This window comes from Pongo abelii, chromosome Y, assembly GCF_028885655.2.
Source record: "Pongo abelii isolate AG06213 chromosome Y, NHGRI_mPonAbe1-v2.0_pri, whole genome shotgun sequence".
Taxonomy (NCBI): Eukaryota; Metazoa; Chordata; class Mammalia; order Primates; family Hominidae; genus Pongo; species Pongo abelii.
Window position 1 is genome coordinate 41263554 of NC_072009.2, and position 22255 is coordinate 41285808.

Sequence of the window (22255 nt, forward strand, 5' to 3'; positions counted from 1 at the left end):
TTCTAGGTCTTCAATAGTATTGACAAAGAAAAGCTACATAGTTGTGGTGGATTACTGGGAAAATTTCCACAGGCAGAGAAACAGCCCGGACTATCAGGCTGCAGACAGAATTTTAAGAATCCTTTACAATCCCGTGGCCAAAGCAAATATATTTTTTTAAAAATCCCAACTTTTTTTGTGAGTGTGCTTAAGACCTGTCCACAGCTACTCAGATAAAAAAACAAGACCCCGCATTAAAATGTTGTGTCTTTTGTGTAGCCAGATTGCTTCCAAGAAATAGTCTCTTTTTCAGAACATGTACATATTGGACTCCAGTGTGTTACAAAGGGCACCTTATATTACTAAACATGCTTCAGGCTCTGAGCCAAATTTCTCTAAATTATCATTTTAGCCTCTGGTCCCATGCCAAGGTCCTGGGCCGTGCTTTCACTTTAGCTCTTGTGCAGCTCAGTGCCAAGTTCCTGAGCCAAGCTGAGTCATTGCATCAGCTATTAATAGTTCCAGGCACAAGGACCCAGGAAAGATAAGTAGTGCTTTCTTCAAAACTGGTTAGTACATTTTCTTTCTTCTGAGTCCATAAAAATATCAGACTCTTTCTCAGAGTGGGCAACTGACTCTACTCCACCAGAGGTTAACATATTACACATTTGCTATCATCTCCCCTTTTGCATTCATAATTTTTAATCTTCTTGAGATTAAACAAATCTGTGTGTCACCTGATAGATTTTGGTTCACAGGGGCACAGCAAGGTTTGTTTTTGGTTCATGGACTGGGAAAGGCTTTAATTAAAAAGGTCACTAGTAGCTGGGCATGGTGGCTCATGAGTGTTATCACAGCACTTTGGGTGGCCAATGCAGGCAGATCACAAGGAGGTCGAGATCGAGATGATCCTGGCTAACATGGTGAAGCCCCCATGAAGTCTATTAAAAACACAAAAAATTAGCTGCATGTGGTGGTGGGCACCTGTAGTGAGGGCTACTTGGTAGGCTAAGGCAAGAGAGTGGCATAAATCCCAGAGATGGAGCTTGTGGTTACCCAAGATCTTGCAACTGGACTCCAGCTTAAGTGACAGAGTGAGAATCCATTAAATAAAAAAGGTGAGTAGGAGTGCAATTCCAAACTACTTACATTCATATCTGCAGCTTGTCCTCTATTTGCATTCACATCTGCTCCTTGTTCTCAGTTTTTGTTTGTTTGTTTTTGTTATTTGTGTTTTCTTTTTTTAATTTCTGAAGAGTAAAGAAAGCTCTGGGCAAGTGCCAGGTAAAATCCGATAGATTGCCTGCCATTCTTACAAAGCTTAGGAGAAAGGGATGTTGGGAGACACATTGGCCATCTCCTTTCACCCTCCACTGTTGAAAATTTTGCCTCTGTGCCAACTATTTTCTTTCACAGAGGATCCAGCTGTCACATAGGACTGAAAGGATATCTAAGTTAATTGAAGATTTCTGGATAAGACTATATCACGGTGTTATGTGAAGGCCTCAAAACTAACTCCAGTTTCTGACAGTCTATCAGAGTGTTGCCTCCGAAAATTTCAGGCTTTTCTGTGGCATTTTACTTATTTATTTTTTGTCATTGTGTGGCTAATGTCCATCCTGTTTCTTCTTTGTATGCAATGTTGCAATCTGGAGATGTAAGCTCACTGGTAAAAGTCAGTCATTAGAAATATAATTCAAAGAGTTGCTATTTTGTGATTTTTTTTCTTTCAAATGGGAAGAATTCAAAATTGTGACCTAAAAATTTTTATTTGATAAGGATCTTTTTGTCCACCGATGATAGATATTCACATCACTGTAGAGAATGGCATACATTCAAAGAAAATTTCTCTTTCGGCTGGTTATTTCTCTTTAAAAACCTCCACACAACCATACATATCTAAAGAGTTTCTTTGTGAGACACATCTTTTTTCTGCAGAGACACATACTGTGGGGACAGGTGATAGAGCATTAACCTTCTTTTTCTAACTTTTGAGTATATAAACCTGGGATTCAGCATTTTCATGGAGCATTTTAGATCTTAAAATGCAACCTAGTGAAATGAGTTTTTTCTCTGTGGGGAAGCCTTGCCAGTACTTTGCACAAAACCCTTGGTTTTTTAACTCCTCTCTCTCCTATATCTCTCTAACAATAATAAGACTCTGTGCCCTATCAGTAAACAGAAAATTTCCACTTTCAATAATCAGAAAGAAGGTGCCTTTGAGAGACACATTTTAGTTAAGTACTGTCTAATGAAAGCCAGCCATACAAGTTTTACTTGTTTCGAGGCACACCTTCTTCCTCCAGCAGCACTGACATTTAAACTAACAGAGAATTTTATGTTTCAAAGTCAATCAATCTTATTTCCTGCAATTTCAATATTTTTTCTAAGCCTTAGCAAGGGAAGCCACAAATAGCATTAAAATTCTTACTCTATACAAGTGTCTTGCTTGAATCCAATGACTATACCATCTTTTTTTTAGGTTCCCAAGTTACTTTGGTTATCTTCTGGGTTGAGTAGGCTTAAGAAATCAACCAGGAGTCACCAGTGGAGAGCTAAAGCCTGTGCAGGTAAACGTTACTTGTCCTGGTCTCTAGCTCCTCCGGAACTGTGGGTGAAGGTTTTAGCTTGCATCCATGGAGGACAACTATGTCAGTCACCAGACTCAGAAAAGACAAGAGGAATGCAAAAACAAGGAATATCCTATCTTTCTATTCAGTCAGGGCTATTTCAAAAGGGGAAAAATATAATAGGAAGGGTTTTTTCTATGTTTCTTTAGAAACTTCACAAACTATCTGCAGTGTGCACCTCTCTAGATTACTGTCTGAAACACAGAAGTTTCATTGGCTGTGAGACTCTGAAAAAAGAAAGTGGCTTATTTATGTATTTATTGCTCAAGGGCATGACAGCCCTAACAACTCCAGGACAGACATGCCTAGCTGTCTGAGGGAAGTGTTCGTTTTAGTACTATTCAACAGATATATCTTTTCTTCAGATGGCAAAGAAATGAGTTTGATTTTTTCTTTTTTTATTCAACCTTCCTTTGACTGGGAGAAAACCCAGATCTTTCTAAGCACGGTAAAACTGACTCTGCCCTCTTGGCAGTCATAACAGGCACGTTTCAAAGAGATAATTCATTAAGTCAGAGACAAACCCCTGAGGAACACTCAAATATGTCTTCTAAATGCCATACATGCCACCCTCATTTAGAACCTCCAATAGCCTTTTCATCAGCTTGTCTTCTTGTGCCACTAAAGAAACCCCAAACTCACTCTTGCCCCTGCAGAAAATACTCCACAGATGTGATGCTAGTATAGTAGAAATTTTCTTCTCATTGTAGGGACTTAGATAAAAAAATGAAAAACATAAGCAAATGTCCCCTGATGACCCCAGTGGACATACAGAGATATTTCAAAATCTAACTCAAGTGCTTAATCGTACCTGAATTGATGATACATTACTCCTAAACCAAACCCTAACTGTTGCCATAAAGCACGCAGCTTTACAGAGAGCAGAGTTATCTGTGGATGAACCACATGTCTTTTACAAAATCTTGAAAAAGGGAGGCTGAAAAGGAAAAAAAAAGTTGAACTGATAACAGAATTCTTATTCATAATAGGAAAGGATAGACTGCTGATAACTCAGTTGGAGTCTTATTGATCCTATAGCAGAGTGAAAAAAAATTAGTGAGCCTACTGGAAGGCTTATTAGTGAACAGTACAAAACTTCATAACTGCTCTAAACTATTCATAATAGGTTAAAAACACATAAAAATTATAGAGGCTTTTTTAAAATCCTGAGAGAGGCTTTAGTGAAACACATGTTCCTACCTCCCTATTGAGTTAAGATAAAGTTAATCTTAAGAGAAAAGTTTATTACTCAAACAGACCCTGACATCAAAAGAAAACAGCAAAAATATGTCACAGGTTCAGATAATATTGTTCTTTTAACAATGCACCAGGATGTAACAGCCTTTCTTTCATTTCAGATAACACTAAGAGTCTTTTCTTTTACATTTAAGAAAATTAAGGATTGTAGACAAAGGAAACTGTTTGGAGCAAAAGTTTGAATAAGTGGCAAAAGAAGCTCTCTGCCAGCAGAGATAGAAGCTTGAATAAGTTGTCCACTGGGGTTTAAGGTTTTTATGGCCTAAAAAATAAAGATATGTACTTAGTTTGCAAGCTGTCTTGGAGAATGTGTGACTTAGCTTTGCCCAGGCCCGGGACCTATTAGAAAGCTTAACCCAGGCACTTTGCCTGGGACCAGTCAGAAGTAGTAATTTGCAAAGACTGCTTAGCTTGGCACAGGACCTAAAGTAAAAGCTTGTCCTGGGATGCTGGCTCAGGAATAATCACAGACTGAAATGATGATTCATATGGGTTGAGCAACCAGTCAAATACAAAAAGAAATATTTCAGGCATTACCCACTAGATCTCACTGGGTTTATGCCCCCCAAAAAAAAAAACAAACAAAAAAAACTTTATTTTCGGAAAGCCCTCTGAGTATACAGAAAACAGCCTGCCTATGCCAGGCATTGGTTCCCCCATCTGAATGAGTGAGAGGTTCGTACAAGATTTTATCTGAATGGACTGAAAGTTCTGTTATTTCTGTTGCTGCAGCCATGCTATCAGGCACAACTTTCTGTGTTAGATCCCTTACTGGTGCCTACACTTTTTTTTGGTCTGATTATTATGTTGGAGTCAGGCCCTTACCTGTTGATTGGGGGTCTTCCAGAAACCACTTCCTTGCTGTTTTCATATGGAAAGGTAGCTAAGTTGTCTTTGTCTTCCCTCAGAAATGAAAACTCTAACTTCTCTTAGGAGATTGGGTATTGGTCTTTCCGGATGCTTTCTGCTGGAGAAGAATGTTGTGTAGAAAACAGTAGGTAGGATTCTACTGAGGGTTGGTTTAAGTATTTGTAGAAGAAAGACATGTTAATGCATGGTTTAATTTGCATTACCTTTTAAGGTGTGATAGACTTAAGGCAAAAAAAGGAAACCAGCTTTGATTATTAGAAAAAGCATATCACAACTAGACAAGGTGAGTAAGAAAAGCTGAAATACTTCAAGGCTGCTAACATGCCCGTATAATTGTGGCTATATTTATACCTGTTAAAATTTTGTTACATGAGACTTGGGTTTATTTAGCTTTCTTGATTTGATCCTTCAAAGCAAAAATTCTGTTACAGGAACCATATTTTCTTCTGTTATCTGAGAACATTTGTGGAATGCATTCCCAGAATTAGAATATTGTTCTAGATTTCTCTATTCCCCATATCTTACTGTTTTCCAAGAACTGTAGCTGGACCTCACCAGCTACAGTTTTTGGTGGACAGAAAAAAATAAATAAATAAAAAGGGTTAATTAAAATTGTAAGAAAATCTTAAAAACAACTTATGAAGTGAGAAATTGGTGATAGGGGTGTGACAGACTTTGAGACACATATCTTTTTTCTAGTCCTAATTTTTGTTAAGAATGAATCATGATAAACTTTAGTCATTGGCAAAACAGACTTTTCTTACACTTAGCCAGACAACTTTTGTACAGTGCTGTGAGAAATACCTTTACATGGGCTTTCCTCATGGGCTTTTATGAATCTCTATTCTACAAGGAATCTTAAATAGGACATTATAAAGCTGAGTCCAGCCATAGGTTTCACCCTTAGATATATATTATTTGGAAAAACTCCTCGGTTTTTTGAGATTCCAAGGGCGTGTGGTTCCTAGGCCTGATAGGAAGTGGCATTTTTTTTCTTACCACAGATTAGAAAACATGTATTGGGACTGTGTAAACGAAGTATAAGGCCGGGTTTCTTAGAGGGCTTTTATTGGTTCCAATAGTCAGATGTAAGTCATTAAAGAAGGCACACGCTTCCAGTCAAAGCCTTAGAAAATCAACAAGCTTATTCTATTGGGTTATGTTGCAAATGAAAATACATTTTTTGTTGCACTGATTAAAACAATTATATTGTTGTAAATTAAGAATAATCACACACACCTTCCGAAATGTAGAGGAACTAGGCATAGGGGAAAAAAGTGTGTTCCAAGTTTTTTTAACAGGTGTATACCAAATGACAGCGTTAAAGCTGTAACTAGTTTAAAAGAAAGTGCACTTGACTTCAAAAAACAAAACAAGGATTAGAAATGTTCTATAATAAAGGTAAAGAGATTGCTTCATTCTTCTGTTAGATTAGTCTATTTTAACTTTTGTCCTACTTGATATTTATAAGCGTTTTAGCTATTCCTAAGTTCTGTAAAGTTTCCTGTTATAAAAAAACCTATAGTGAGAACAGCTGGTAAAGCTCTACAGCTAATTTTAAGCCATTATTCTTGATGAAGATTTAATGTCTGTAAATGACAAAATGTCTAGTGTGGTTTGAAACAGAATAGGCAAAGACATTTGGTTACTTCTGTGATTTACAACAGCTTAACATAATCACCTTAATTAAAATTGATAGCACATATTCAGATATTAAGAACATGAAAAACCCAATGTGGTTTTGAGACCTGTGTTAATATTACTCACTAAAATATATTCTGAAAAAATAAAATATTACCATCAAAATCACATGTGTTTAAATATGTTTTATAAAACAGTTTAATTTTTTTTTTTTTTTTTAATGCTCCAGGGGCTCTATGAGGCATCCAAAACACAGGTTTCAGAAAACACATCCTTGAGCTTAAAATTTTATTCTGGGAAGCCTGCCAAATATTTTAGAGGATGAAGACATTTAATGTTATGATATCCAATTCCAGATTTCCACAAATCATTGTTTTAGCCAAAATACCGTTGGTAGAAATGTTTGAAAGGGCAGAAATATTTTCATCAGCCTTCAATATTACATAATAATCTCTTTCAGAATGACAAATTTTCCCCTTGTATTTATATCCCAATATTAACCCTAAGCTTAATGAAAACTTATGTAAAATTATATTTAACCTTAGAAGATTGACAAAGAGGTGAGATTTTCACAAACTTATTACAACGTTTTAACAACTTTCTAAAAATTTGCTAAAGAGAAGATTAATGTTTCAAGAAATTTTTGTTGTGTTTTCACTTCAATGCTTAATGGCAGAAAAAATCATAACACCCTTTCCAATCTAGTGCCTGGGTGCGCAGAGTTTTCTTCTGCAAAATTAATTTTTTTAAAGCTATTTTCACAATTTGAGTAAACAGTTAGCTTTATTTTAGTTAACTAAAGAAAATCCTTTACCTCTAGGCAAAACGTACATTTCCATGTCTTTCTAGAATTTATTTTCACTACAAGCAACTTTTACTCTTCTACCACACCTGGAGATTAAATTTATATACAGTATTCTCAATTGCACGTTATAATAATAGCTTTTAACAATGAAAAACTTCAGGGCAGCCAGAGAGAAAGGTCGGGTTACCCACAAGGGGAAAGCCATCAGACTAACAGTGGATCTGTCGGCAGAAACTCTACAAGCCAGAAGAGAGTGGGGGCCAATTTTCAACATTCATAAACGAAAGAATTTTCAAACCAGAATTTCATATCCAGCCAAATTAAATTTCATAGGTGAAGGAGAAATAAAATACTTTACAGACAAGCAAATGCTGAGAGATTTTGTCACCACCAGGCCTGCCCTAAAAGAGCTCCTGAAGGAAACACTAAACATGGAAAGGAACAACCGGCACCAGCCACTACAAAATCATGCCAAACTGTAAAGACCATCGAGGCTAGGAAGAAACTGCATCAACTAATGAGCAAAATAACCAGCTAACATCATAATGACAGGATCAAATTCACACATAACAATATTAAGCTTCTATGTAAATGGACTAAATGCTCCAATTAAAAGACGCAGACTGGCAAATTGGATAAAGAATCCAGACACATCAGTGTGCTGTATTCAGAAAACCCATCTCACGTGCAGAGACACACATAGGCTCAAAATAAAATGATGGGGGAAGATCTACCAAGCAAATGGAAAACAAAAAAAGGCAGGGGTGGCAATCCTAGCTGCTGATAAGACAGAAGTAAAACCAACAAAGATCAAAAGAGACAAAGAAGGCCATTACATAACGGAAAGGGATCAATTCCACAAGAAGAGCTAACAATCCTAAATATATATGCACCCAATACAGGAGCACCCAGTTTCATAAAGCATTTGCTGAGTGACCTACAAAGTGACTTAGACTCCCACACAATAATAATGGGAGACTTTAACACCCCACTGTCAATGTTAGGCAGATCAACAAGACAGAAAGTTAACAAGGATACCCAGTAATTGAACTCAGCTCTGCACCAAGCAGACCTAATAGACATCTACAGTACTCCCCAATCCAAAACAGGAGAATATATATTTTTTCAGCACCACACCACACCTATTCCAAAACTGACCACTTAGTTGGAAGTAAAGATCTCCTCAGCAAACGTAAAAGAACAGAAATTATAACAAACTGTCTCTCAGACCACTGTGCAATCAAACTAGAACTCAGGATTAAGAAACTCACTCAAAACCACTCAACTACATGAAAACTAAACAACCTGCTCCTGAATGACTACTGGGTACATAACAAAATGGAGGCAGAAATAAAGATGTTCTTTTGAAACCAATGAGACAAAGACACAGCATACCAGAATCTCTGGGACACATTCAAAGCAGTGTGTAGAGGGAAACGTATAGCACTGAATTGCCCACAAGAGAAAGCAGGAAAGATCCAAAATTGACACCCTAACATCACAATTAAAAGAACTAGAAAAGCAAGAGCAAACACATTCAAAAGCTAGCAGAAGGCAAGAAATAACTAAAATCAGAGCAGAACTGTGGGAAATAGAGACACAAAAAATCCTTCAAAAAACTAATGAATCCAGGAGCTGGTTTTTTTGAAAGGATCAACACAATTCATAGACCGCTAGCAAGACGAATAAAGATGAAAAAAGAGAAGAATCAAATAGACGCAATAAAAAATAATAAAGGGGATAGCACCACCAATCCCACAGAAATACAAACGACCATCAGAGAATACTACAAAGACCTCTACGCAAATAAACTAGAAAATCTAGAAGAAATGGATAAATTCCTTGAAACATACACCCTCCAAAAACTAAAACAGGAAGAAGTTGAATCTCTGAATACACCAATAACAGGCTCTGAAATTGTGGCAATAATCAACAGTTTACCAATCAAAAAGAGTCCAGGACCAGACGGATTCACAGCCGAATTTTACCACAGGTACATGAGGAACTGGTACCATTCCTTCTGAAACTATTCCAATCAATAGAAAAGAGTGAGTTCTCCCTACCACATTTGATGAGGCCAGCATCATCCTGGTACCAAAGCCTGGCAGAGACACAACCAAAAAAGAGAATTTTAGACAAATATCCTTGATGAAGATTGATGCAAAAATCCTCAATAAAATACTGGCAAACCGAATCCAGCAGCACATCAAAAAGCTTATCCACCATGATCCAGTGGGCTTCATCCCTGCCATGCAAGGCTGGTTCAACATATGCAAATCAATAAATTTAATCCAGCATATAAACAGAACCAAAGACAAAAACCACATGATTATCTCAATAGATGCAGCAAAGGCTTTTGACAAAATTCAACAACACTTCATTTTAAAAATGTTCAATAAATTAGGTATTGATAGGACATATCTCAAAATACTAAGAGATATCTATGACAAACCCAAAGCCAGTATCATACTGAATGGGCAAAAACTGGAAGCATTCCCTTTGAAAACTGACACAAAGTCAATTTTGTCAGCACCGCACCACACCTATTCCAAAATTGACCATGTAGTTGGAAGTAAAGTGGATGCCCTCCCTCACCACTCCTATTCAACATAGTGTTGGAAGTTCTGGCCAGGGCCATTAGTCAGGAGAAGGAAATAAAGGGTATTCAATTAGGAAAAGAAGAAGTCAAATTGTCTCTGTTTGCAGATGACATGATTGTATATCTAGAAAACCCCATTGTCTCAGCCCAAAATCTCCTTAACCGGGTGAGCAACTTCAGCAAAGTCTCAGGATACAAAATCAATGTAAAAAATCACAAGCATTCTTAAACACCAATAACACACAAACAGAGAGCCAAATCATGAGTGAACTCCCATTCACAATTGCTTCAAAGAGAATAAAATACCTAGGAATCCGACTTACAAGGGACGTGAAGGACCTCTTCAAGGAGAACTACAAACCAATGCTCAATGAAATAAAAGAGGATACAAACAAATGGAAGAACATTCCATGTTCATAGGTAGGAAGAGTAAATATCATGAAAATGGCCATACTGCCCAAGGTATTTTATAGATTCAATGCCATCCCCATCAAGCTACCAATGACTTTCTTCACAGAATTGGAAAAAACTACTTTAAAGTTCACATGGAACCATAAAACAGCCCACATTGGCAAGCCAATCCTAAGCCAAAAGAACTAAACTGGAGGCATCAAGCTACCGGATTTCAAACTATACTACAAGGCTACAGTAACCAAAACAGCATGGTACTAGTACCAAAACAGAGATATAGATCAATGGAACAAAAGAGAACCCTCAGAAATAATGCTGCATATTTACAATTATCTGATCTTTGACAAACCTGAGAAAAGCAAGCAATGGGGAAATGATTTCCTATTTAATCAATGGTGCTGGGAAAACTGGTGAGACATATATAGAAAGCTGAAACCCGATCCCTTCCTTACACCTTATACAAAAATTAATTCAAAATGGATTACAGACTTAAACGTTAGACCAAAACCCATAAAAACCTTAGAAGAGAACCTAGACATTACCATTCAGGACATAGGCATGGGTAAGGACTTCATGTCTAAAACACCAAAAGCAATGGCAACAAAAGCCAAAATTGACAAATGGGATCTAATTAAACTAAAGAGCTTCTGCACAGCAAAAGAAACTACCATCAGAGTGAACAGGCAACCTACAGTATGGGAGTAAATTTTCACAACCTACTCACCTGACAAAGGGCTAATATCCAGAATCTACAATGAACCCAAACAAATTTACAAGAAGAAAACAAACAACCCCATCAAAAAGTGGGCAAAGGATATGAACAGACACTTCTCAAGAGAAGACATTTATGCAGCCAAAAGACACATGAAAAAATGCTCCTCATCACTGGCCATCAGATAAATAGAAATCAAAACACGAGTTAGAATGGCAATCATTAAAAAGTCAGGAAACAACAGGTGCTGGAGAGGATGTGGAGAAATAGGAACACTTTTACACTGTTGGTGGGACTGTAAACTAGTTCAACCCTCGTGGAAGTCAGTGCGGTGATTCATCAGGGATGTAGAACTAGAAATACCATTCGACCCAGTCATCCCATTACAGGGTATATACCCAAAGGACTATAAATCACGCTGCTATGAAGACACATGCACACGTATATTTATTGTGGCAGTATTCACAATAGCAAAGATTTGGAACCAACCCAAATGTCCAACAATGATAGACTGGATAAAGAATATGTGGCACATATACACCATGGAATACTATTCAGCCATAAAAAATGATGAGTTCATGTCCTTTGTAGGGACATGGATGAAATTGGAAATGATCATTCTCTGTAAACTATTGCAAGAACGAAAAACCAAACACTGCATATTCTCATTCATAGGTGGGTATTGAACAATGAGAACACATGGACACAGGAAGGGGAACATCACACTCTGGCGGCTATTGTGGGGTGGGGGGAGTGGGTGCGATAGCATTAGGAGATATACTTCATGCTAAATGATGAGTTAATGGGTGCAGCACTCCAGCATGGCACATGTATACATATGTAACTAACCTGCACATTGTGCACATGTACCCTAAGTCTTAAAGTATAACAATAATAATAATAATAAAATTAATAACTTGAATGTAAAACGTGATGAGTTTATAAAACTACGGTCTGGGTGCAGGTAAAGTATGATTTATTACAGCATTGTTAAAGGAGTGATTATTTTTATACATCTTCAGGTCTTAGGTGGTTTTTGTTTTTTGTAAGTTAAAGTCACATGAACTGAAAAGTGCAGCAACCTTCATTTCTTTGGAAGCAAAATATTTAGTTCCACTAACTATTCTTCACTAAGTTAATTAATTAGATTTTTAAAATATATACATAACACATATGTAACCACACAGAAAACAGAAGTTCCAGAAGTTATAAAATTTTATTTTACCAATTTTGCAATTGGATGATTGACCTCTTGCTGATGCCCTTTAAGAACTCGGATACAAATAGTTTCCAGGGCCTAATAAAAAAGCCTCAGTGATGCTGGGCATAGTGACACACAGCTGTAATCACAGCACTTTAGGAGGCCCATGTTTGGGGAACAAGAAGTCAAGAGATCATGGCCAACGTGGTGAAACCCCATCTCTACTACAAATACAGAAATTAGCTGGGCGTGTTGGTGGGCACTTTTAGTCTCATCTAATTTGGGGCTGAGGCAGGAGAATCATTTGAACCTAGGAGGCAGAGGTTGCAATGATTTGATGGTGTACCGCTGCACTCCAGCCTGGTGACAGAGTGAGACCACGTCTCCAAAAAAAAATCAGAGCTGTAAGGAAGAGTCAGGCTTTCATTTTCGGAGGTATTATTCACTTCTAATTCCAAGAGCTACATAAGAAATGCAGATATCTCATAAAAGACGATGGGTGGTGCCTTTTCTGTTGGCCTCAAGATGTCCCTCATCATCAGCTTTTATCCAAGAACCTTTCATGCATGCATGCACCAAATGTGTCAAGAGAGAGTGGAGAAAGGTAATTTAGTAGATTGAAAGAAAAAACTTTTTCAAGGAAACAAGATTTATGAGGAGACAAACATGAACGTCTTCAATATACATATAGCATCAATCTCCATTTTTAATTAAGCTGATTGCCTTCTAAGAGTGTTTTCATTAATTTAACTGTACAGAGAATATCAACAGAAGTGTTTATTATTTATTTCACTGGTTTACACCCCTATATGTATGCAATCATGTTCAGAAGCTCAAATTTCCCCTGATAGAATGCCGTTGGGTTCAGGCAAGTACAGGCTTTCAAATGGTCTGCAGATCCTTCAGCAGCAAAGCTTGATATTTAAGGAGGTGACTGTCAGTTCACAAGAGACTTTTCTAAGGAAACACAGTACTGCTATACTGGGTGGTGTAGAAACAGATATGTTATTTTCATGGTTAACCTGATGGTTTCTGGCACCAACAATGTCACTGAGGCAGCTGCTCAGAGGTGTGTTACCCGTTTCTTTTTAGAAACCAAGCTGAGTTTCTTTCTTAGTTACACCACTGGATGTTGAGCTGGACCTCAAGCCTCATCCATAATTTCTACGTCTGTTTTCTCTATATCTGATATACGGAGATTAAATGTCTTTACTATGAATAAACCGAGGGCTTCTGCCTTAAGTAAGATTTGTTTAACTGGTTAAATTTTTTTGAGTATTAGGTTCTTAAGTTAACCAGTGAGTTTTATCTGCCTTAGTTTCTTCTATGAGGTGGTATTAAAGATGAGCTACTTCTCCGTACTGAGGTACCTGCCATCTGAAAAATCAAATAATGCCCAAGAATATTCTTAACTGTTAAGAAAAATTGGCTGAATTGTTTCATGACCCTGTACGTTGTTATCTTCTGATAAGACCAGACCCAGGTACTGTACTGAAGTCTCAGAGAGCTGAGCTTTAGATTTTGAGACCCAATATTCTTTTTTTTTAAATTTTTTGCCAGATAGTTTAGCAGTGCATTAGTGTGTTCCCAGGAAGCCCATCACAATTTTGCTATTATTTACATCTCACCAGTACACAAACACATAAGAGTCTCTACATATCTAAGGTAATACTGGGGGTTTATTTTGTATGTTTCAGAAGAATAAAGATCCCAGACACATTTTCAAAGACTACAGAGCACTGAGGTTGAAGAGAAAGTTTAATAAGTGAAATGAAAAAGCTCGATGCCAGCAGTGATGTGGTCAAAATGGGTTAACCAATATGAAAGTTGGATTTAGCGTTTTTGTGTGTTTTGAATGGTAAGAAATGCACTTAGTCTGTGGGCTGTCTTAAAAAATGTGTGACGTAGTTCGACCTGGCACCTTAGATCCTAGCCCAATCAGAAAGCTTAGCCTGAGACCTCGACCCAGTACCTATTAGTGGCTAAAGTGAATATTCATAGGGGCTACTCAGCTTAGCCAACAACCTTTCAGAAGCTGAAGTGAATCTGTGGCCTAAGATTTTGTCCAGAACTGATCTGAGGCTGAACTAATGATTCATAGAGGTAGGGTTCACAATCCAGGAAGAAAAGAAAATTGTTCCCTGGAAGGCACTTGCTCCCACTCTCCCACTCTCTTTATGTTCACCAAAGGAAAAGAAATATTTCTGGAAGTCCACTGATTATAAAATGGACAAATGCATTTCTATTTCAGGCCTTGTTTTCCCATTTGAGTAAGCTTGAAGTTTCTGCAAGTTTCTGAGTGAGCTGGAGGTCCTTCTATCTGTGTAGCTGGAGTCAGGTCTTCAGACACAACTTTCTGTTCTAGTTCATTTATTGGTGCCTGCTGCTTGAATGTTTTTTTACAGGCTGCTTTTTATCTTATGTGGAAACGAGGCATTGATCAGTGGGCCGAGAAGTTTCTGGGGACACTTCTCTTTCTGTCTATAGAAGGCAAGCTAGCTAACTCTCTTCACTATTGGAGGAGGAGAGCTCTGAATTGGAGAGAAGAACGGAGAAACAGTCTGTAGAATTTAGAAAAATGTTGTTGTTGTTGTTTAATTTCCATTTTGCCTCCACAATTACTTGAATCCTGTAGATCACAATGGCCGTTAGGACTGGGGAACCATTATTCCTGCTGAACAATCCGGGAAATATACACTGGACCAGGTGACCTAAGTCTCTGGGAACACTCCTACTTTCACTGGTCTCCCTCATAGTCTGGACAAAGTTGAGATATATTCTTTTTCGGCCTGAGCAATTCATTTGAAAGTGCCCTAGCTTGTCACACTAGTAGAAATCAGCAGGTGCATCTTGGAGATTCTGGATCTTGTAGGCCTCTGAAGCGGCCAGTAATGCCTTTCTCATTCTCTTGTGACTCCCTTCTACTTTCTAGGTCTCCTCTTTCCAGTTCTTGTTTTAAAAGACCAAAAAAGCCACCCTACAAGGTTTTTCAAAGTGCTATCTGATTCCATGGCCTGCGTCTGTGGTTTTGTTCTGATATTAGAGGATGGCTGAGAAATAAACTACTATTTTAAAATTGTGTATCCCTTGATTGAATTAGGAGATGGAGATGAATGTTTTGCTAAAGCTTCTCTCAGCCTTTCCAAATAACCTGTGAGATATTTTTTCTAGTTTCTGATTTCAAAAAGGACAGTTCAGAGTAATTAACAAGTTTTGTTCTGGTTCTTTTGAAGCCTGCTAATATGCACAGTAGAAAGTGATTTCTTTTCTATTCATCTCTAGGTTTACTAAGGCTTCATTTGGGGTTTTCAAACAGCACTGTTTTTCTTTGTGTTGGAAATAGTAATTCCGACTTTTTGTTACCCATTTTTCATCCTTCACTTCTGTTTATTTTTTGACTGACTATAGGATGTCCGTTGTTCATCTTCAAATTCCTTTGCTCTCTGCAGTGCTGCCTGTTTTTCAGCAGTAGTTAAAATGTGGCTTAAAAGTTGCACTGCATTTCTGCACATAAGATGAGGCTGTTGGTTGAAATGTTGGAAAGCCTGTGTAAGTCTATCAGGTTCATCAGGGAACTGTGTTAAGTCCAGCTTTATGTGTATAAGTTTACTGCAATGAGAAGGAAATTTAAACCTTAGTATCACAGTATTCATTCTGCATTTGTTATAGGGGCAGCAGTAAAGTTGGAGGTTTACCGGGATTGCACAATAAGAGGTGTTTTTATGCAACAATTCTGAGCCCCGGTTAAAGGAGTCAGATAGGGCACTCAGAAATTGCATTTGACAGTTCTCTAGAGATTTGTCTCTTTGACTTTGGAAAATTGTGTACTGTAGACTTACCTCATATGGTTCCCAAAGACCCAGGGGTAATTTTACAGTGTTTACAAAATCTGGAGGTTTTTTGAATAGCAAGAAGACCTAGTTGTCAGCTATTATTGAAATTACGCCTCTTTGAGAATGCTTGTCCTCCTATCAGGAACACGGCCACATGGCCACCTTGTTGCCAGTTGAATATTATTATTATTGTTTATAAATTTAGAGACTCAGGGTCAATGGAGTTCCAGGGCTTCCAAGTGCACTCAAGGGGAGTGCAGTCCACAGATGCTTTGTTGCTATTTAGAAACAGATGCTAAACAAGGTGTCATTCAGATGACTTCCTCCTTTTGGTGTTACCCACGATAAATAGAAAGTGTTAGAGTATCCTTTTTCATCTTTTTCCTTTGTCTCATCTGTGCCCCCAAAACTGCAATAGGTGCTGCTTAGAAATGCAAGCATAGCCTTTACACATAAATCCGGATGAGCTAGTCAGAAGCACTAGCTACACTCACCAGTGAAAGGCTGTAGCTTTCTGCCCTGCTTTTGTCCTAGACCCACTGAACCCCAAAGGCTTGAATGTTACCCCAGAGGTCTTGCAAATGGTATATAGTAATAAAATTTATGCTAGACATTTTAATAGAGGAAGCGTCTTCATACTAACTTTGGCTTTCCTAACCATGTTCCCAGTGAAACATCAGAATCTCCAAGAATGATAAAGACTGACTTTCAAACGTTTTAAACGCAAAATTATTGCAGTGAAGTACAGCTGGCTCAAAACGGTAGAAACTGAATGTCTGAATGGCCCTTCATTAGATGGGGAAAGCAAAGAGGTTAAAATCTGCTCTTTAACACTGTTTTTCTACCAACAATTAATAGTGGAGGCTGCCTGTTTAAAGATAGGACATGGGGGCTAATCACTGGTGGCGGAATGTTAATGGGAAAAGAATTTCAAAACTGTAAGTTTTGGGCAATGGATTGAGAAGGATCCAGGTAGGAAATAAATCTCATTTCACTAGGGAGTGATGTAAGGTTAGAAATCCTAGGTTGAAAATTCTGAGACAAAATTCTTTTTATTCAACAGTTAGGGAGAGAGATTTTGGGTTAGATATGTTGTCTCCACTAAATGCCTCCCAACATTCAAAAATTAACTTGTCTCATGGTGTAACTTTTATGTGAAAGAAAATAATATCTTTGTAAAAAATTCCAAATAAAGGAAAGAGTATTTATTTGCAGTTAAATCCCTCCCATACAGTGCCATGATTATCTATTATTGAGGGACAAAAAGGTCCTTTATAGGTAACAATTTATAGTGAAATCTTGAATTCCTCTTGTTTCACAGAAATCCCAAAAACAAACCTTTTTAAATTACACTACTAATTACTAAGACAAGGAGTGACTGTGTTAAGGAAACCTGCATACCTAGGGCTGTAAAAATGCCCACAACACTGCATAGAAAAAAATATGAAAGACATTATAGCTGTGAAAAGAAAAAATGTAAATTCTATAGATAAAAATGGGAAGTCCTTGTGTCAATGGCCTGATGAGTTGTCACAGACCAGAATTACCCTAATGGTAATCAGATAACACTGAGACGTAGCCTCAAGCAGAAACTTTTAGCATACCTAGGACCTCCTCTAAGTCTCATGTCACTGCCAGTCCCTTTATGAAAAAAATAAAAAAGTCTTAAAACAAACAAGATATTTTTTAAATGAATTTGAAAGTTTAAAGTCTGCTTTTACCATTCTGATGAATTATTTTCTTCCCAGCCCATGCAGCAACATATGTGTAATCTCAACAATGCACCAAGATGTAATAGTATCCCTTTGTCTGTAATTATACCCAAAGATCTTTGCCTTAATTAAAAAAAAAGTAAGAAGCTGAGAAACAAAGTTGAGATTAAAGAAAAAAAAAAGCACGACAAGAAAGCTCTCTGTCAATCAAATAAGGACTCAAATGTGTTTCCCACTATGAGGCTGGGGTTCGGGGTTATTACAAACTAGCAAGAGAAAGAAATGCTTTCAGTCAGTGGGCTGCTTTGAAGATCACGCAATTCAGCTTGGCTCAGGGTCTTGGTCTGAGAATAATTAGAAAGCTTAACCCAAGAAACTTGCCTAGAAATAATCAGGAGTTGTTGTCATAATTTATATCTACTGCTCAGCTCATCTCATGATCTATCAGGAGCTGATGTAAAAGTTTGGCTCCAGGATTTGGCCCAGGCTTAATCAGGAACTGAAACAGTAATTTATAAAGGCTGGACTCACAGTCCAAAAAGAAACAAATATGCCAACCCGAACCCACCAGGTCTCACTGTGTTTATGCCAAAAAAATGGACAATAAACTATTTCCTGGGAGCCAACTGATTACACAAAAGACAGTTCCAAACTCTTCAAAATCCTTGGGTGATTCTGAAGGTGGAAGGGAGGAAAGTAGACTTTCTTCTGGAAATTGGAGTGGGTGTCTTTGTTCTGCTTTTCAATCTTGGCTTTCTCTCCTCCCCTAATGTGACAATGATGGATGTGTCAGCAAAAGACCTTTATAGAATATTTTCTCAGCCCCTTAGTTATAGTTGAAACAGCCTTCTATTTAGTCATACCAATTTAATAATTCCTGAAAGTCCCACTTTATTACTAGGTAGAGATATTCTGGTCCATATACAAGCCTCCATATGAATGGCTGCAGGAAAAACTTTTTCTCCACTAAGTGGAAACTAATATTAACTAAGAAGTATGGGATGTCGAGAGAAATGTTGCTGGGCTACAATCACTGTATGCATCTGTATTTACCTTAAGGATTGCACTATCTTTTCTGGCCAGAAGCGTTATTTCCCAAACCAGAAGGTAGAAAAGGGCTAGAAGTCATTATAAATAAGCTGTAAAACAAAGGCCTTTTTAGACCCTGCAACAGTCTTTATGAAACCCCAAATATCAAAGAATGTCATTTCTTAACATGCCCAGAAATCCCATTTACTTGGATCTCAAGAAGCAAAAAGTTTAACCAACTCATAGGTATTGGGGGAACCAACCCCTGATATTTCAACCTCGGTTCTTTTATATTTTCCCTAAGTGTCAGGCAGTCTGAGAAATAAAAGGATAGGTTACAAAAAAAGAGATAAATTTTAAAGCTGTGTGTCCGGGGGAGATGTCACATGTCAGCAGGTTCTGTGATGTCCCACAACCCACAAAGCCAGCAAGATTTATTAGCAATTTTCAAAGGGAAGGGAGTGTATGAATAGGGTATGGGAGACAGAGCTCACATTCTCCATAGGGCAATAAAAGATCACAAGGCAGAAGGTCAGGGTGAAATCACAATGTCAGGGTGAACCTACAATTACTAATGAAGTTCCATGTCCTGCTGTGCATGCAGTGTCATTGATAAACATCTTAACAGGGATCCAGAGAAGAGAACCAGTCTTACTGGAATTCACCAGGCTGGAATTTCCTAATCCAAGCCATCCTGGGGGTGCTGCAGGAGGCGAGGGTGTGTTTCATCCCTTACCTGCAACTGCATAAGGCAGACACCCCTAGAGCGGCCATTTTATAGGACTCCTCCTAGGAATGCATTCTTTTCCCAGGGCTGTTAATTATTAATATTCCTTACTAGGGAAATAATTCAATGATATTTTTCTTACCTGTTTTTGGCAATAAGAGAAATATGGTTCTGTTCTGCCTGGCTCCCAATCAGTCAGACCTAATGGTTATCTCCAATGTTCCCTGAACATCACTGTTATCCTGCTCCTTTTTGAAGGTGCCCAGATTTCATATTGTTGAACACACATGCTTTACAAACAATTTGTGCTGTTAACACAATCATCACAGTGTCCTGAGGTGACATACATCCTCAGCTTATGAAGATGAAGGGATTAAGTGATTAAATAAAGACAGGCATAGGAAATTATAAGATTATTTATTTGGGGAACTAATAAATGTCCATGAAATCTTCACAATTTATATTATTCTGCCAAAGCTTCAGCAGGTCCATCTCTTTGGAGTCTGTAACTTCCTGCAACACATGGGTATTTGGAAGTAAAACCCACGGTTGTGCTTGGCTTTGAGAGGTCTTATCAGAGGTTCCTCATGAAGAAGAGTTTCGCCAAAGGCAATGTAGAAAGCCGATTTAAGAACAATAATTTGGCCCACAGTTTATGCCAATAATTATTTTAACTATTAAATTTTAGACTATTTTGCTGTCAACTCAGGCCTATTATATTTGATTTTTACAGAAATGAACAAGAAAAATAGAAAGATTTCTTTCAAATCTTACATTGGACATTATCTTCTAGTCTCAAGTGGTGTTTGTCTTTGTGGGGTGAAGACTAAGAAAGCTAACAAAACCAAGCCCTATGCATCCACAACTTCTCTGGCATAACTATAGTTGTCAGTTACAGGGCCTGTCAGCAGCCTCAGAATTTTTAAGCTGTTTATTTCCTCAGCTCATCTCATTTTATAACGTATGGTTTGATAACCCAAATTTTTTCTTCTCACACAGAGGAAATCAAACTCCAAACGGTACTGCAAATGAAACCACTTATGAAAACACCATGTTTCTGTGAAACCTTATCCTGACCTCAGGTGGAGCTCCAGCTGTTATGTTTCATTGCACAACCCCCCTTCCCTAGCAGGAAGTAGCTAGAAAGATCAATTCTGTCTAACGGCAGTTAGTTAGGTAGTAGCGTTTTACTCTCACTAACAGCAGAGAATAGTTAGGTAGTTGAGGGGGCCCTTGGTATAACTTCTAGGAACAAAGATCCAGCTTACCAAAAAATAGGCTACAGACACATATTATTAAACTTGCACAAACCTTCAGCCCACTCACATGAAGAAACACAGTCCAACATAGACAGATCTTTGTTCTTTATGCACAAAATATGCTCACAAACATACTGATTGAAAAGCAAAAACAACAAGGAAACATCCTCATCTTTTGTATAAGCAGTGGACTTCCAAAAATAACGGCTTTTCTTCAGGTGAGGAAAGTACACGGTGGGTGACAACAAGTTTTAGTGGGCACTTTTCTGGACACGCTTTGGAATATAACCTGAACTAGTATAAATAATCATGTCAGCCTCTGATTAGTCACGGGTAGAGGTCGTCGGCCAAGGTTTCACATCAGCACTTGTTTGGTCCCAAGAAAAATTCCAAAGCCAAGCTGAATAAGGCTTTTTCCAAGATCAGTCATCACATTCTTCCATTTCCCAGTATATGAGGACCCCAAACACCAGTGTCACACTGGAGAACCAATTTGGGTTTCCACTGTGGAGAGCTATTTTAATTCCCTTCTTAAACTTCGGTTCTAACTTCACTTTATGTGCACCGTCGTCAAGTTTTTGGACCCGAGACAAATCACTCTTTGTGATGTCACACAGTGAGAATTTGCTACTTGTGGTGCATTGGTGAGACTACAATTCAAGCCTGAATTGAGCCCTGGGATGCATAAGTCTTACCTGGTCATCCAAAATCTGGCCCTGGAATAAAAACTATGTCTCTGCAGGCATTCCACCTTCCAGTGGTCACCACCACTGGCTGGACTGGGTTGAAGTGGCATTGTTTTGTTTTCTCTGCAGTTCTTCCTGAAGAGTCCTGGCTTGCCAAAGTTTCAGCAGTTAGAAGGTACAGCTCAAAACTCCTGGATTTTGTATACGTGTAATTCAGTCACTAATGCCTTTGTCTATCTCTTGCTTTTCCCTCCTTTCCCATGCCTCATTGTGGGCCCTGCTGTAAAAGACAAAGAATGCCACCCACAATTTTTTCTACAGTGTTATCTTTTACCATGGTCTGCTTTTGTAGTTATCTTCTGATTTAAAGTTTGAGTAATAAACTTGCTTATTAAGAATACCTGTATTTTATTTAAATCAGGAGATAGAGAGGATTGTTTCACAAAATCCACACAATCCTCTCTCAGCCTTTTTGTAAAGTCTGAAATATTTATATGTGATTTTTATTTCAATATAACCAGTTTGGATTAATTAAGAGGTTTGATTCCAGTTTCTTGAAAGCTTTTTAACATGCACATTAGAAAGTCTTTTTGTTTCCACCGATCCATAAAATCAGTAGGTATTTAGTTGTGGTTTTTAAGGGGCACCATCTCCCTTCTTATTGGAAATGGGGCTTCTGTCTCCTTTCCCATATATATATATATATTTTTTGCACTGGTTTTGTTCTTTGCCTGCCTATATTAAACATGCCATTTTTCTCTGAAACTCTCAATTGCCTGTGTGGCTTCCTGTTGCTCAGCAGTACTTAAGATTTGGCTTAGGAATGACATAACATGTTGCCATGTAAAGCCAAACACTTGGGTAACATTTTGGAAAGCCTGTCTGTATGCATCTGGGTTATCAG